The sequence below is a fragment of the Scyliorhinus torazame genome, chromosome 11 (assembly GCF_047496885.1).
Source record: "Scyliorhinus torazame isolate Kashiwa2021f chromosome 11, sScyTor2.1, whole genome shotgun sequence".
In the NCBI taxonomy this organism is placed as follows: Eukaryota; Metazoa; Chordata; class Chondrichthyes; order Carcharhiniformes; family Scyliorhinidae; genus Scyliorhinus; species Scyliorhinus torazame.
In genome coordinates, this window is record NC_092717.1 from 107,434,961 (window position 1) to 107,451,543 (window position 16,583).

General features: G+C 41.7%; 1 protein-coding gene across 10 annotated transcripts in view; it reads left to right on the top strand.

The window, feature by feature from the left end:
- The window catches only part of ncoa2 (nuclear receptor coactivator 2), a 440,942-nt gene that overhangs the window by 147,139 nt on the left and 277,220 nt on the right, over positions 1–16,583 (top strand). For 9 of the 10 annotated variants that reach the window (XM_072467588.1, XM_072467595.1, XM_072467593.1 and 6 more), the window contains one exon: positions 2,678–2,757. The exons of the other annotated variant lie outside the window; for it this stretch is intronic. The gene's annotated coding sequence lies outside the window, so the exon portion shown is untranslated. The remainder of the gene's footprint in view (positions 1–2,677; positions 2,758–16,583) is intronic. 10 annotated transcript variants of the gene reach the window in all.

Genomic DNA, 16,583 nt, shown 5'->3' on the forward strand with positions numbered 1-16,583 from the left:
TTGGCATTATATAACATTTTAAATTTGTGCAGTAAATACAACTTGAGTTTTAAGAATGGGATTCGTGAAATTCTTTGAGGTTAAAAGAACCATTTTAAGGTTTGATGCAATCACTCACTGATTGCTGGAGATCTTTGGGATTCCCCTGAGATAATTACATTTATTTTTTTAATATATATTTTTATATCTCCATATTTCTGTCTGCCTCAAACTTCTGTTCTTTTCACCCCCTCTTGCTCATCCCCCTCCCTCGTGCATGTAACTGTGTGTATGTAGATTGACTACTTATTGGTAATAAGAAATTGTGAGAAGATGAGGACAGCAGTGAATTTTCATGAGGTTATACCTATTGGAATAGTTAATATGATTAGACAAGTAGTCACAAGGCAGAGTCATCCTATTACGAACTGCAAGAATACTGCAATGACTTATTGATTATTAATTGCAAGCTACAAGTTAGTATTCAGTAGTAGGAGTACAGTTCCCAGGTTGTATTTGCAGTTGCAACCAATTTTTCATTATTACCGTTGCCCAGTCACTGATTGTTACATCTTCTTGAATTACCTCAAAACCTTGTGATAGTTTTAGCCGGGGGTGCTTCAGAGTTTTGATTCCATATTGGAGAAGGAAAGATGAGTGATGCAGAGCTTGGTGGGAAAATTGGAGGTGATTGTTTCCACAATCGTCTTGATATTGGAAGTCACTGGGGCAGGAGGTGGTGTCAAAGTGCACTGGGTTAGTTGTATCATCTGGTACACACTGCCATTGCAGTGTGCTGGTAATGGAAGGAATGGATTTTGATCCGAACAGACACTGAACAAGCAGACTGTACTATTTGTGAGGTGTTTTTCTTCTTGGCTGTTGTCATTACACCTATCCTGGTGTGTATTCATGATCTGAGTGAGATTGATTTGTAGGAAAGTGAACTGCTTAGTGTAAAATAACCAGTAACTGTTGTGCTTTTGTAACCAAGTTTCTAGTCAGTCGTGGGTCTCCATTTGAGTGATTAATGAGGAGTATCTCAAGGTATTGTATGTTGGGACTGCTTAGTTCCACACACTATTAATAATGAAAATATCGTGTCTTTGATGACTTGACATCTCTGGACACTTTGCGGCCAACTCAGTACATTTGAAGCGGCCATCCTTGCACTGTAGGAACTGTAGTCAGTTCATGGCAATGTGATGCGCCTCGACGGATTTGGCCAAGACACTGGGGAGAATTCCCCTACATTTCTGCAATTGAAGGTCAGATTAGGCCTTTTTTCCTGGGTGACATCTATGTGGACTGAATATTACTCGTGGAACATCCTTTCTGGCCAGTAATGGGCTGAGCAGCTTTGGCCATGTGATGGGCAAGATATACGGGTGTCTCATGCTCCAGTCTGCCTTGAAGCAGTTAAATAAACCAGCATTCTTCCACTGCAAAGGGGCCCCATTTAGGTTACATTAAAGTTGCACACATGGAACATTGTTTAAACAAAACTGGTTCGGGACAATCTTTCTGAAAATGATTTTCATTTTCTCCATGCTGGAATTAGTTTAGATCATGCAGAATTTTTAAAGCAATCCTAATTTTAGGGTTTAATAATTGTGTCGTTGTAGTTGCATTGTCTGCATTACTACAGCTGATACTGCTGCACCACCACTGTGTATCTGTGCATGCACCTTCTGCAACGGCAGTCTCTCGAAATGCAAATAATGCAGTTAAAATTACAGTCAACATGCTGTGCACCAGATGTCAATGTAATAGTACAGTTAAGGTCTGATAGAATGTGGTCTTGTCTGGTTTTGGAGCCTAAATGCAGTTGAGGGTGGGATTGACACAGTGTTATACTTTGGTTCCTGCGTTGTGGTGCCCAAATAGATTCTGAGAACTTTAAATGTTGACTGTAGTTCAGTTAAACAATGGAAATTGGGATGAGGCTTTGAAATTGTATTCCTGAATTGGAAGTGATTAGATTGTCAACTTGTGTAGATGTTGGAGCAATGAACGTTTAGATTTCTGGTGTGCGCAGACAGGTAAGAGAACATAAGAGCATAACTTTTACTTGGGAATACTCTTGGGCTGCAGATTTAGAAAAGACTTGTATAAAAGAGGTTGAAACTGTGAGGAAAAAACAGAATTTTGTTTTATATTAAGGGATTGTGCTGATGAGCATTTCACTGTGAGGGAGCACTCTCCTGTTAAGTAAAAGACATGCTCTGTACTGCCTTAACCTCTGCATTGAACAACACCCCCTACTGCAGCAGTGTGGCATTTCTGTTTCATACATCAAGCCATGCTTCTAGCCTAAACACTAATTAATTCCGAATTCAAAGAGATATCTGCTGGAAAATAATGTCCACTAGAAACACAAGTTTATTTGACACCTTAAGAGTTGGTAGAAATTATGCCCACCCTGGGATTCAGGTTATGTGAATAAAAAGATGGTATGTTGGCCCAACTAAACCAATCCAGTATTTGCTCAAATACATCTAATGCTTTGATTTAACAAATCCCTTGGATGGTATAATTTTGTACAATTTGTTCTTCAGTTCTTGGTCCAAGAGTGTAAATCATTATTGCATGATAATCATTAATTAAACCACTGTAGTTTAACTCGAGTATGTATTCTGAGTGAAGGATTGGATTGACGATGTATAATTTTGATAAATATTACATTTTTCTTTGGCAGAGTGAGGAGGATAATGTCTGAAGATTGTCAATCATATTGCAACCGAAATGCCCTAGGGGTGTTTTTGGAGTAAAGTCAAGGTATGTTAACATTTAGATTTTTTTCCTATATGATTTTAACTGTTAAGAGTTTATAGGACTCCAAATTGTCATTGGTGCATAAGGCCTGTAGTGTAGTAGGAAGAAAGAACTTGTGTTTATGAAGTGCCTTCACATCCTCAGGATATCCCAAAGTGCATTGCAGCCAATAAAGTACTTTGTGTTCTAATGTACGTAAACATGGCAGAATTTGGGATCAACAAGGTTGTGTGACTGAAAATGAGATAAATTACTAGATCTATTTTAGAGCTGCTGGTTAAGGGATAAGTGTTGGCTAGGACACAGCGAGAACTCTTCTGCTCCTGGAATACTGCCATGGAATCTTTTTAATTCACCTGAGAAAGCAGAAAGAGCTACCAGTTTAACAACTCCTCCAAACGATGGCACATCTCACAGTAGAACACTTACTCAGTACTACACCGAATATGGGCTATGTTGTCTGTTTCTAAATAATGAAAGCACTATAAAAATATTACACAATTTTATATGTTTTTATATAATAAAAAGGATGGTTGCTTTGATTGTAATTTTCTTGGTCTTGCATTCGATCTCATTTAGACGTTTCCCTGGAAGATTTAAAATATGAGCAAATCTGATCCAAATTTGGATCTGATTTATATCTTAGAACTTGCAACATTTTACCCACATAATTTCCTATGTTATAATTAGCAGATAAACCAACTGATATGAACAGGCTATGCCGTAACTTTTGAATCACACAATTGTACGCTATTATTTTCGTTAACAGGAAACTCTGTTCAAGCATTTGGAAAATAAGTCGTAAGAGTTTTCAATTGCTCGACTGTTTGAGGATCTATCTGATTAGCAAGTCTAAAGGATTTGTGTAGCTTGCTTGTCAGCTATCATTGGATAGATGACAGAGGAGATAAGCTACTGCTTGCCTTCTTCAGAATGTGCTCTGGTTTACTTCAGTTCATCAGTGGTTTGTTTAAGGTTGTCAGGTTGCTGATGACTTTCTGTTAAATAGTTCAAAATGGAGCTGCAGGTTTTGTTTGCATCAGACTTTAAAAAGGCAGGTGTGAGAGTAACAGTAATGTCATTTTTTTTGAAGAATACTGTCGGTACAAGTCTAGTTAAAACTGCATTGTTTGGGTTTCGTGGCCAAGTCGCATTTCATCATGTAACACTCCTCCCCCCCCCCCCCCCCCCCCCATTTTCTAGCGAGCACAATGCAACATGAGCAAATAAATAGTGACTTGAAAGCCTAGGTGAATCTTCAGTATAAAGTTTGATACCCTTTCCAAATTGATCTCCGTAATTAGGCGAAGTCATTACATTGTACACAGTAGTAACTTAAATGTAGTGAAGTTTAGAACTCATTTCGAGAGGGTTTCCAACCGTGACACAATGCAAAAGCAGCATCCCTCAATGGCTGACTTTTCTTTACTCTTGGCCTGAGTCACTATTTCACCTTGGAGGAATGTGAAGTTGGCAAGGAGAACGACTCCACACTGCAAAGCGTGCCTCCTGTTGGCTTACATTAAGGTTGTGAAAGCAGTTGTGGCGATACCCAGGTGGTTTCACCATCTGGGCTAAAATGAGACCAGATGGGGAAGTGAGAGAAAGGAAACAAAAATCCTAAGTAGATTTGAAAAACAAAGCAATTATCTTAAAGGTGTTTGAAAATGCCTAAAATGGAGAGTTTTTTGGGGGAGGCAGGGGGTGGGGGAGGGGGGGGGGTGCGCAGTGTGGGTTGGCTATGTGCATGCCTGGATTCTCTTTTTGGATTGTGTAATAGGTGACATTGATCACATCACAATTCTTTCCCAGTTTCGATGTGTGCAGCAAACTACTGAGAGATGCTTAACCAGGTTGCAAGTCAGTATAAGTTGTTCAGCGTGCTTCTGTGCTCTCCTTTCTGCACACAACCTGAGGTGATTCAAAGTGAACTTTCCTGGTCTGGTTAGTTCAGTTTTGCACTGGACTTTTCTGTGCATCATTCCATGACCTTGACTGCAAACTTAATGACTGGTTGAAGATTTTGTAATGCAAGTCCTTTATTCAGTGATGATTTTCTTGCGTATGTTTTTTTTAAAGTGAGCTCCTTATGGTGAAAAATTCCTTCGTCTCTGCGTGTATTAATTTATTTTTGCTGGCAAAGGCCTTTTCCATAGATAATCTTTCATTCTGTTCTTTAGCCAACCATTTCACTTACTTTTAGTCTGCAATTGGGCGCAAGGATTATTAAGCAAGAGTTGTGTTGCTGTGTAGAAGAAATTTTGCACCTCACCCGCAGCATACTTCCCAGCGGTGGAGGTGGCCAGCTGTTGGTCGGCTGCGGGATCTTCAAGTCCTGCTGATGTCTAAAGGGCTTTGCATCCTCCGCTGTTGGGGAATACCCCGTGGGGGATCGCCTTCAGCAGGACCAGAAGATCCTATTGGCAGGAAGGGCGAGAGGTTTTTGGTCGTCATCTTTTATAAAATGCAAACTGCATTCATTCATTTGCTGCCAGGTGTGGCACTAAGCCATTTTTCCAACAAGAAGCCAAGGCAAAACAGATCAGTAGGAAAACCTTCCAGTGGTTGGTGTACCAGACATCAGGAAGATAGTCCAGATTGTTGGAGGCAAATCGTTGCGTTCCTAGGAGGTCATTAATGGAGTTCCTTAAAGCAACACTTTGGGCCCCATGCCTGGATAATGGTTCCATGCTCAAGAGTTATGTGCCACAGCCAATGGCAGAAGAGCTATAACCTTGAGAGACAGCTATTGTTTCCTCACAGGTGAATCAAGAAGACGACTTTAATCATACATGCTGCCTCGTGTATTATTTCCTCTCTCATATACTTACTGAACTTGAAAATGTGAGATTCCGGAAGAGCTGAAGAAGTAAATACAAGACTGTAAGTGATGGAGAAATGAGCAAAGGATGTGGTTTTGGGTAAATCACTGCTACATTGATCCTTTTACAATGATGAGACTGGGGCCATTTTCTGATGATTATGCAGTGTTTGGCTTCATTCACAACTCCTCCAATAATGAAGCAGCTTATACCAACCCCAAGGAGGACCTGGAAAGCCTCCAGACTTGAACTGTCAAGTGGTGGGTAACTTTTGTTGCACATAATAGTGTGGCACCTCAATTTGCACCAGGCAATGATTGTCCTGTTTGAGAATGGCACTTGAATGCCAGCTTGTTGGAATGATTGAAGGAAAAAGCCCACCACACAATGGCAACTCTGGATAGATGTTAAATGCAGTCCTGTCAATGGCACCTACATCCTGACCACAAATTAAAAAAAAATACAAACCTGGAACGATCCACCTTTTGAAATCTGACCTGATCTATGCTAGCTAATTGTTCTCAGTTGGAGTGGTGGTGGAGGAACTTGCAAGGTCTCAATGCCTATGCTTTGTGAGGGAATGAAGAACAACTGATTTCTGGTCTTGAATGGGCATTCATGTACACAGGCAGTTAATGCGTGTGCATTGATTTGAGGACAGAATTCTGACATGATGCTGCTTACACTTGCTGACTCATTATTTAAGCATAAGTGAAGAATAGTAATTGAATGAGAGAGGGCCACTGGAATTATGACTTTGCAACATGTTTTTACTTTCAAGAGAGGAACAAACGAGTGGATGGGGTAAATGTCTCGAGTGGTCCATTTCATTTTGGGGATGTCTCTTTTCTGTATTGCCTACTTGTCTTGTTTGCATTGCATGTTTGTAGTAAAACTTAATGAGCTAGAAGTCCCAATATGATTGTCTGTTAATTGATTATGCCAAGTGTGCATGTAAGTCATCATATATTTTTAGATTGGGAACACCACCTGAATATCATGGGTGCAATTTAAAGGCCTTGTCACGCCCCAACCTGGGGGTGCAATGAGGCCGATGAATTTCGCGAGATTTTCAGCGCTAGTGACATCCCACGAGATACATCCAAATCTCGCGAGACATTTTGACCTGGATCCCGCCCTCACGGGGCGAGATCCAGATCAGCATATTTAAATGAGCTCAAGGGCCCGGGAACTAATGGCCTCGCCATCAAGGCCTGGACCAGGTGCCGTTTAGTATTGGTCTACACCGGAAGGAAGTCCCCAAGGCCCCAAAAAATGACTATTGTGGCTGAAAAGCGGGATCTCACCCAAAAAGCGGGAAACACTCCACCAAACCTGCCGAAAATGACACAGAATTTTTTTGGTTGAATTACGCCCCTTTACCTAATCAACCGGGGCTAATTGCTTTAGCTCAGCATACAGAGATCGTTAATTTAAGTGCAAGCTTTCAACTAGTCCAGTATGTTGGACATCTTTGAAAAATGTTATTCCACTGGTAGAAATGGGGAAAGTTTTGATTATTCCATGCTTCTGACTGGAAATCTCACACCAAATGTTGTTTCTGATTTCATTGTGTCCTTGGTGATCTTGAGTCAATGAAAAGGCTCGGCGATCAAGAAGAAAAAATAAGCTCACTTGCTATTGATTTGAACGTCTTCTTCTCTTCGATGATCACTGGTTAGCGAATATGATTCCACCTAAGAAACTGTTACCAGTCACGGGTTACGTGGGTTCTTGCATGGCTGATGAGCCCGATCCAAGAGCCGCGTCTTTTTTAAAAAAAAACAATTGTTTTATTCAGGACGTTGTCATTTTAAATACGAGCACAACATTCCATCCAACAGCGTACGTTTCTCATTATAAACACCACCGCCACCTTATCACCCTACATGCCCCGTCCTATCGCTAAATATGAAACTAAATAAACCCCCCCCCCCCGGCCACCCGCTGATGCTTACCAACTCTTAAAGAAGGAGATGAACAGTCTCCACCTCGAGTAGAACCACTCCTCCAACCCCCTGATGGCAAACTTTACCTTCTCCAAATGTACAAATCCTGCCATATCACTCACCCACCCTGCTGCCAGTGGTGGCTCTGGAGCTCCCCCACTCGAACAGGGCAGCCCTTCGAGCTTTCAGGGAGGCAAAGGCCAACAAATCAGCCTCTCTCCCCTCCTGTGCCCCCAGATCTTACGATACACCAACTATCACCACCCACGGGCACCTTCACCCCCAAGATCTCCGACATCAAGCCAAAAAGAAGTCCCCAAATCCCACCAATTTCGGACAGGGTGTGTGCGCGTGTGTGTGTGCGCGCGCACGCGGTCGATGCCCTCTGCACCATTGCCAGCAGTTCCCCTCTTCCAACTTTGGGTAATTCAAGCCATCCAGAAACTGTTTCCTGTCCGAGTCGTGTCTCTCGTGCATCCCACGCGCAGAGTGGCACACGACACACTCAAAGTACAAAGTGAGCAACGATCAACAGCCAAATGGCCTAATTCTGCTCCTGTATTTTCTGAACTTATGAACTATTCAAGTAGCTTTTTCATTTATGAGCTCGGATGGCATTGGCAGGTTATTTGGTTACGGGAGCATTACAAGCAAATCTTATCAACATACAAGGATGTTTAGCTGATTAGCAATAATTAGTGGGAGTTCTGGACAATTTTTACCTTTTTATAACCCAGGGCTGACATATACTAATTGGCACCTTCCTGGTTTAGCTATTCACTAGATAAACTCATTGAGCCATTGACAGAATCCTGTAGTGAATTGCTTAGATTTTAAGTCCCTGATTAAAGTTGTACAACCAGGAGCACTCTGAATTGCCAGTGCTACTTATGACTATTACAACGTCCGTTTGATACAACAGCACCTCTAATTATACTTTGTCTGAATAAAAACAATCCTTGTTAATTATGATTTTCAGCTCAGTAAGTATTTGCTTCATGTTTTTTGGCTTGGTTAGAAACAAATTACAATGGTCCCTTCATCAGTCAATATACCAGAATATCTGTTTTTGATTGCGTTCACTTTTTATTTTACATTAGGAATATTCTGTAAATGTGCATAGACCAAAGAACATTAGTCATTTTCCAAATAAGCCAACAGCTGTCTCATGCTGAGCCTCCACATCATCAGAGTTCTTAATTAAAAACTCAAAATGTGCATTTTCAAGTTGTGACTTTTTAAGAGAAAAAGTGGCTGCATCATCATTTTTATGAAAAGGCTGACAGAGATTGCACTATTACAAGGAACTATGGATACTACAAGTGAGAGAGATGCAGAGGCTCTTGAAAATTTAGGACAAAATTAGAGGTCTATGCAGGAACAGAGAAGTGCTTTTTGATTGGTCTCCGGATAGAACTACTGTAGATCAACATCCTTAGGTTACCATTGACCAGAAACACCTTACTCCCACTCTGACCTCGATCTGCACTGTTCCGGTGAAGCTCAACATCACCTCTTGTTTTAACTTGGACTATTTGCAGCCCTCTGGGTTCAACAATATCAGCTTGTAGCCGTTGCCTCCATTTTGTCTCATTTTTCCTCCTGGTTTTAGTTTTCTGTTATTTTTCAGGAACAGCGATTCATGATTTTGCCATTCACACCTCCTCTATACACCTTTTTTGTTTATTTGTCCTCCAATCCCTCCCTTTGGCCTTGCTCCTTCAATTATTTTGTTAATGGATCATTCCTGTTTTCTCTCCTATCACATAGATTACCTTTTGCATTTTCCCCACTTTTCCTGCCCCCTTTCACTTGCTTTAAAACCTGTTGCATTTCCAACATTTCCTAATTCTGATGAAAGGTCACAGACCTGAAACGGTGTTATCTGACTTTGGGTTTCCAGCATTTTCTGGTTTTACTTTAGATTTCCAGTTTCCGCAGTGTATCCCTGCAACAATGCTTGGTTTATTTATGCAGAATCTTTTCTTCCAAGCATTTTGGGCGTGGGCATTTTTCAGAGCATTCTAATACAATAGCGCCTTCAAAATATGCTTTCCCTTCTAAAAGACAGCCGCTTTCACTGTCCTAACAAATGATTTGTGTGTGAATTTTTGTTCTTGGTATTTTCCATTGTGGGCCTGCACTTGAGAAAGGTCCATTTTGAGAGGGGTAACCTGCTTGTGATTGGCTCTTCAGCTAATAGCGTTGAATCAGAGAACACAAGCCTTTGGCTTCTTAATAGTGATCTTCTGATAGGAATGATTTGATGGACATTTTAAATCAAAAGGAAGCTATTCCATAGATCGGTCAAATTGTATTTTGCTAAGCGATGTAACTTTGGCAGATCTGGAATGAGGATTATGATGCCTGGTGGTCAGCGAATACAATATAAAGTGTGCAAAACCCTGAGAGCTGACAGGGCTAAGTTGGGTCAAGTGAAGAATGCCGCTGCAGAGCCAGTATCAACAGCAACATGGTGAGGAAGGAAACTAAAGTATTGAGTGAAACCTGTGGATTTACCATGGGATTGTGAAAGACGGCTTCCATTGGTGGGCAAATGAGGAACAAGGAGTCTAAGACACAGACACTTGTTAAAAAATAAATTTGGAGTACCCAATTATTTTTTTCAATTAAGTGGCAATTTAGCGTGGCCAATTCACCTACCCTGCCCATCCTTTTGGATTGTGGCGGTGAGACCCACGCAGACACAGAGAATGTGCAAACTCCACACGGACAGTGGCGCAGGGCCGGGATCGAACCCGGGTCCTCATCGCCATAGGCAGCAGTGCTAACCACTGCATCACCGCAAGACACAGATACTTGATGAAAAAACCAAGAGGAGAAGGAGGAATGTTGAACTGTGTGCTATTAGACCATTGGATTCTTCTCTATAAGTGGTTATTAAAATTCTTAGCCCAGACATCAGTGCTTCATCTTCATCAATGACCTTCCTTCCACCAGAAGGTCAAAAGTGGAGATGTTCACTGACCATCATATAGTGTTTAGTACTGTTTAGTACCATTTGCAACACCTCAGATAATGAAACCTGCATGCAACAAGATCTGGACAATATTTTGGCTTGGGCTGATAGGTGGCAAGTAATGATACAAGGGCCAGGCAATGACCATTTCCAGCAAGAGGGAATCTAACCATCTTTACTTGACAATTAATTGCTGGAAATGTTGTAGTGAGTACCTCGTCTCTTGACTCCCCAAAACCTGTCCACCATCTACAAGGCACAAGTCAGGAGTGTGATGGAATATTTTCTGCTTGCCTGGATGAGTGCAGCTCCAGCAACACTCTGGAAACTCAATACTGCAGGACAAAGTGGCCTGTTTGATCAGCACCCTATCCACCACCTCCACCACTGACCTACTGTGGCATCAGTATGTGTACCATCAATAAGATGCACTGCAGCAAGTCAACAGCACCTTCCAAATCTGTGACCTATCCTTAGACGGACAAGGACAGAAGGCTCATAGGAACACCATTACTTGCAAGTTTCCCTCCAAGCCGCAAACCATCCTGACTTGGAACTATATCACCATTCCTTCACTGTCGCTGGATCAAAGTCTTGGAACCCCTTCACTAACAGCACAATGGGTGTACTTCCACCAGATGTACATAAGAACTAGTAGGCCATCTGGCTCCTCGAAGCTGCTTCGCCATTAAGATCATGGCCTCAATTTCTTCACTGGGCAGGGAATTCCACAGATTCACAGCCTTTTGGGTGAAGAAGTTCCTCCTCAACCTCAGTCCTAAATTTCCTCCCTGGCTATGCCCCCTAGTTCTAGTTTCACCCGCCAGTGGAAACAAACTCCCTGCTTCTATCTTATCCATTCCATTCATAATTTTATATGTTTCTATGATATCTCTCCCCTCATTCTTCTAAATTCCAATGAATATAGTCCCAGTCTACTCCGTATCTCCTCTAGCCCAATCCTCTCAACTCCAGAATCAACCGAGTATGGTATCACAGAATGTACAGTGCAGAAAGAGGCCATTCAGCCCATCAAATCTGCACTGGCCCTTGGAAAGAGCACCCTACCCAAGCCCAGACCGCTACGCTATCCCCACTTCCACCGTATCCCTGTAACCCCATCTAACCTTCTTTGGGCACCAAGGCAAATTTAGCATAGCCAATCCACCTAAGCTGCACATCTTTGGACTGTGGGAGGAAACCGGAGCACCCGGAGGAAACCCACGCAGAGATGGGGAGAACGTGCAGACTTCGCACAGAATGTGACCCAAGCTGGGAATCGAACCTGGGACCCTGAAGCTGTGAAACTACTGTTGCTAACCACACAGTTCAAGTAGGTGGCTCATTGCCAACTTAAGGGCAATTATGGATGGGCAATAAATGCTGGCCTAGCCAGTGACACTCCCATCCGGTGAGCAAATATCTATGTATGTAAAAAGCTGCTGTTACAGAATCACTAGCAAAGCTACTGAACTGTAGTAGACCATGCAGGTGTCATCATGGGGCCAGGTAGTCATTGTTGTGTTATGTAATTTGGAATAACACAAGTTGCCACTTGATGCAGTTTTGAGTAAAAGATGCTCCAGACTTTGAAGTGAGTTCAATGTGTTTTATTGAACTATTAGCACAGTTCTCAATGAGTTCGACTCTCTGCTAATCTAAATGTAGTAACTCAGTCTAACTGAACCAGCCTTGCTCTAAGCCATGTGCTGGGGTGTGATGCTGAGGATACACCCTGTCTCACTCTGTAGATGTTGGTCTGTGGAAAGAGGCGGGGTGTGAGTGCCTCATCCCTTTTATAGTGAGATACCACCCCTGAGTGTCCTGACTGCTCATTGGTCGTGTCCTATTCTATGTGTTCATTAGCTGCATGTTTGCATATCATTACAGTCATGTGATCAAAGCTCCCTGGAATGCCTTCAAACAGAGTTGAGTCGGATATGAAATGTGAGGGAAAGGAAATGAATCCATGCAATTATACACAAAAGCATGGAGACTCCCCTTGTATCTCTTGCTAATGTCTCTATATAGTTTTGGCTGACATATAATGAATCTTGATGGAATTGTTATGGAGCCTGGGTCCTAAGACTTGGAATCATCTCTCCATCTCTCTACTTTGCTTTTCTTCTTTGACTCTTTGACCAAGCTTTTGGTCATTTGTCCTAATTCCTCCCGACATGGTTTGATAGCATGCTTTGTTTTAAAATGCTCCTGTGAAGCACTTTGGGATATTTTATAGTTTTAAAGGTGTTATATACGTTGTTGTTGCTCAGTGAGCAAACTACAGGAGGAGTTTGGTGCATTGCTCCCTTTCTATTTTGCCCCACTGGCTTTACTAATTCGCTGGGAGGTGATATCTACTTTGTTAATTGCAGTGCAGGTCTTTAACACCGATGTATTTTGCACCTTGCATACTCCAGCTGCACTTGAAATAATATACAAGGTGTAAAATGTGTGGGGACCATGTAACGCCATTGGTTCTGCTTAATTGGATGGCAATGCAGAAATTGAGAGTCCTTTCTTAGTGAGGAAGTGTGAATGCCATGGGGGTTAATGAACTACATTAATGGGGATGAGAAAACCGGTGTCGGGTGGATTGACAACACTGTAAAGGTACCAGGTGGTGGTGGTCACCTGCTATTTAATACTTAGCTGCTAGTTAACACCTTGCTTTTTCTTTTGCTAGGTAAAATGTCAGATCCAACAGCTGGGCCTGAGTGGCAGTTATGAGTAAAAACATTTAGAGACGAAGCACAAATAAATGATTTGCATATTTTAATTCTAAACTCCCTGACCTATTTACTGTATCGTGACCAACTGAACAATCATCTGTGAACTATCACATATGGAAAGAACCCCAGTTTCTCTAGTGTCTCGTAACAAAATATCCTCATCTTTTGTACCATCTTAGTAAATATCCATGGCGTTGACGTTTCCTAAATTGGGAGGAGTAACGTCACTTCTTCAAACTCCATTCCCTAGCTACCGACTCTCCTTTCTCCCCGACAGCAAGATGAGACTTAGTCAGTCTGTTCGCACCTTGGATCGTATTTAATCCTGAAATTGCGGCCTATTTGGGCCACTGTACAAGTGCCTGTTTCCACCTCCGTAACAGCATTTGGCTTCATCCCTGTCTTCCCTCGCTTGCTGCTAAAATACTCGTTTGTCTTTGTTACTTCCAGAGTTGACTATTTCCGTGTATTCCCGGCTGGCTTCCCACAATACAGCACATGTAAACTTGAGGTCATCCAAAATTCTGCTGTCCTTTAACTCTCACTAAATCTCATCCTGTTCACCCACCACCCCTGTGCCAGCTGACCTACATTGACTCCTGGTCAAAATAAGTTTTGATTTTAAAATATAAATTTTGTTTTGAAATCCTCCCATGGCTGTGGCCCTCTATCTGTATAACCTCCTCCAGCCCCACAACCCTCCAAGATATCTGTGCTCCTCAAATTCTGGTCTCTTGTACATCCTTGATTTTAATTGCTCCACCATCTGTGGCAGGGCCTATACTCAAGACTCTAGAATTCCCTCCCTACACTTTTCCACCTCTCTATCTCACTTTCCTGCTTTAAAACACACAAAGCCTACCTTTTTGAGTAAGCATTTGACCATCTGATTTAATATCTCTTCATATGGCTCAATATCATACCTTGTTTTACAATGCTCCTGTGAAGCGTCTTGCGGCACCTTTATTACACTAAAGGGGCTGTACAAACATTTATTGTAGATCTGAGATTATCTTATAGGTGAAAATATCTTCATAGACCCTCAGCTCTAATTACTTTCGATATTGTTAATTCTATGATTTCTGGCTCTTTTGTTCCTTTGCAGCTCTTATTGCACTTGTTCTGTAAATGCAGCACAGAATTGTTGCAGCACAGAAGGAGGTCATTCATCCTTTCTTGTCCGTGATGGCTCTCTGGCAGAGCAACATGTTTAATCTCTTTCTCTCTCGCTCTTTTTCTCCTTCTCCCCCCCCCCCCCCCCCCAATCCCATAGTAAGGTCGTGGAATGCCCTGCCTGCAACAGTAGTGGACTCGCCAACATTAAGGGCATTCAAATGGTCATTGGATAGACATATGGACGATAAGGGAATAGTGTAGATGGGCTTTAGAGTGGTTTCACAGGTCGGCGCAACATCGAGGGCCGAAGGGCCTGCACTGCGCTGTTATGTTCTATAGTCATGCAATATTTTTCTCTTCAGATATTTGATGCGGAATTGTCTAACTTCATGATCCATATGTTTTAGGAGTCTAAGTTAAAATGTGGATTGATATTGTTAAATGTCAGAAAATGGAAGCTCCTGGTGAGAGGTTGGCAAACGGACCTAAAGTAGTTCCAATTCAAAGGAAAGCCTGTGCTTATTTAATAAGGTCAAGAGTTGGAAAGTTGTAAACAATAGGTGGTCCCTTCCTGAGGATCTTCATAGAGACAATATATCTACAGTTGTCCCCATAAGGGGGTTAAATTATTCCTGTAGATCCCAGATTTTAATAGTTTGAAAGCAGTGGGTAAACAAGGTCATGTGCAACCATACCTTTCAGATAAAATAACAGATTTAACGTGGGCGATAATTAGTTTGAATCTCTATCTGAGACTTCTTGGGTGTGCTTCATTGCTGTGGTAATAGATGGCAGGGAGGTCTATTTTGCTTTGGGTCTGTGCGTTTTGTCACAGAAAATGTTAGCCTGGTAGCAACTATGAAGTAGTTTATGTTTGAAGCTGGGACAACTTGAAAGTAGGCAGAGGGACAAAGCTGCCAGGTGCTGGAAAGAACCTTTAGGCCAGAAGCAAAGTTCTTTCAGAAATCTATTTTTGATTTTGGAGTCACTGAATAAGAAAGTGGTGCAGCCCATGCTTGAGCTGGGGTACCTACAACTGTGAGGTGCTTAAGGAGAATTGCAGGGCTGCCTGGCCAAATGCTGGTGGAAGAATTCCCAAGAAATCTCATATCTTGGGAGAATAGTGGGAATACCGAGGAGAAGTGAATTCCTGAAAGCTGTGGCACACCTTGGTTTGTTCCCAGGAGAAATGAAGGAACTCTCCAGTTTTTGTAATGCATAGGGTGCAAATAATTTTTTTAAAAAAAGAACAGCATCCTGTTGAGATTTTTGAGTTTGAACTACAAGTGTTTCATGAAATGTAGTGCTAAGTTAGTACTTTGTTAACGCAAAGGGAAGCAGTGAACTTGTCACTAAACTAGTACTTGGGGCCAGATCTGGGAACCGGGTTTGAATCCCACCATGGCAGATGGTGAAATTTGAATTCAATAAAAATTTGGAATTAAAAGTTTAATGATACATGAAACCATTGTTTGATTGTCGTAAAAACCCATCTGGTTCACTAATGTCCTATTAGGAATGGAAATCTGCCATCCTTACCTGGTCTAGCCTACAGACTCCAGACCCACAGCAATGCCTCCTGAAATGGGAGGGCAGCTAGGGATGGGCAATAAATGCTGGCCCAACCAGTGTCACTCATGTCATGTAATTAATTTTTAAAAACTTGTAAAGTAAAGGTATTTGTTTAAAATGTGAAACCTTCTGTTGTAAGTTTTTCGGTTAATAACTGAGAGTTTGGATTCATTTTCAAAAGTTAATGATCCCATGGGATCATAACATTCAATTCTCTTTGATTGAATCTGGCTCCCATCATTCTCTCAGGCAGCGCATTCCAGACCTTAAAGATTGCTGCATTTTAAAACAAAAACTTTTTTCTTGTGTTGCTTTTTTCCAATCACCTAAAATTGGTGTCCTCCTGGTTTTGCATCCTTTTGCCAATAGGAACACTTGCCCCTCATCTATTCTGTATAGATTCCTTGTGATTTTGAACACCTATATCAAATACCCTCTGTTTAATTAAAGTTCTTTTCCAACCTTTTCCGTATTTGAAGTTCCTCATCCCCGGAACCATTCTCTTGACTCCTTTGCATCATCTCTAATGCCTTTAAATCATTTTAAGTGTGATATCTAAAACTGATACAACACTCCTGCAATTGAGGCAGAACAAGTGTTTTATACAATTTATAATACATTTCTTGGTTTTGTACTTTATACCACTTATAAAGCCTAG